The sequence below is a fragment of the Entelurus aequoreus genome, linkage group LG28, assembly GCF_033978785.1.
Source record: "Entelurus aequoreus isolate RoL-2023_Sb linkage group LG28, RoL_Eaeq_v1.1, whole genome shotgun sequence".
NCBI lineage: Eukaryota > Metazoa > Chordata > Actinopteri > Syngnathiformes > Syngnathidae > Entelurus > Entelurus aequoreus.
Genome location: NC_084758.1, coordinates 7,652,992 through 7,654,662, shown reverse-complemented (window position 1 = coordinate 7,654,662; position 1,671 = coordinate 7,652,992).

Here is a 1,671-nt window from a genome sequence, read left to right as displayed (position 1 = left end):
ATTTTCTACTGCTTGTCCCCCTGGAAACAACTGATGACATCTATTAAACAGACAATAAGCAAGGAATTGAACAGAGACAGAATTCAATTTAGCTCATTTGAGGAGAAACGTCTGGGCTGTACTCTCTGTACAGTCTTCCACCACGCTCTGACGAAAGATTTTTTGGACTTTCCCTGATTACATGGCGACAGCTGTTTCTAAGGGAGGGGGGGTCGTAAACAGCCGTCGCCTTTGGTTACAAAACAGTTCAAAGAAAAGGTGCCTGGAGGGGGGTCAGGTCCTGCTTCCTCTCCGCCGTGTAGATCTCGGGTCAAGACAAAATCTTCCTGTTTATTACAATGCATCAAAGAAACCGACACCTTCATGTCGCTTCCCATCCTACACGGTGGAGTTTTACAAGCCTTTTGATTGGTAAGATCAAAAGACAGCTTTTGTCTGCTCGCCGGGAGCTCATTGAAACACAAAGTTTTGCTATTACTTAGATACAATTATTCTGACAGAGCCTATCCCAGCTGCACTCCGACGATGACACGAATCAAACAAACAGAAAAAGTCACAGAAAAGTTACTTAAGCACAAAAATACGACTAAAGTGGTAAACTTTCTTTTCCTATGACTTTGTTTGTTTATGAAACATATAAATTATTATTAATTAATTAATTAATTCAGAATTGATTTATTTTAGCACTCTAGTAGTATTCATTTTTAGGTTTTATTTTCAAAGTGTATCCTGTTAAACTGTAAATAGGTTTGAAATTCTTATTAAATTCGATTAAAATCTACTAATTCAGTGGGTTTTTTTTGAGTGGGCCCCTCTGTGGTTGAAAAGTTGCGGCCCCAGGTAAAAAAGGTTAAGGCCGAGGGTCCGTGAGTTCGATATGGAACCTTCTTGCTTGAGTCGTAGTTTCGACGTTCAGACCGGCGCTTCTTAACCGTCGGGATCTGTCTCTACTCAGGTGTAATACACTTTTCCACCACTTGTGGCAGCAATGATGACATTATCCATCCATTTCCTACTGCTTGTCCCCCTGGAGCCTATCCCAGCTTCACTCCGACGATGACAAAAATCAAACAGACAGAAAAAGTCATAGAAAAGTTTCTTAAGCGCAAAAAATAGGACTAAAGTGGTAAACTTCCTTTCCTAACACTAGAAGCTCTGTCATCCGGGAGGAGCTCAGAGTAAAGCCGCTGCTCCTCCACATGGAGAGGAGCCAGATGAGGTGGTTCGGGCATCTGGTCAGGATGCCACCCGAACGCCTCCCTAGGGAGGTGTTTAGGGCACATTCGACCGGCAGGAGGCCACGGGGAAGACCCAGGACACGTTGGGAAGACTATGTCTCCCTGCTGGCCTGGGAACGCCTCGGGATCCCCCAGGAGGAGCTGGACGAAGTGGCTGTGGAGAGGGGAGTCTGGGCTTCTCTGCTTAGGCTGCTGCCCCCGCGACCCGACCTCGGATAAGCGGAAGAAAATGGATGGATGGATGGATGTATTCCTGTGCTAACTCCAGACTGCAAACAACAGTTTGTTAGAAGATATTATTATTATATTTATTTTCCTTGGGCGTCTTGGATGTGAGGAGACGTTGCGTCCAATCATGGATTTTGATTCTCCTCGTCCCGTCTGCAGGTGGAACGTGAAGAGAAGAGCACGTCCGCCCATGAAAGCGTCCTGA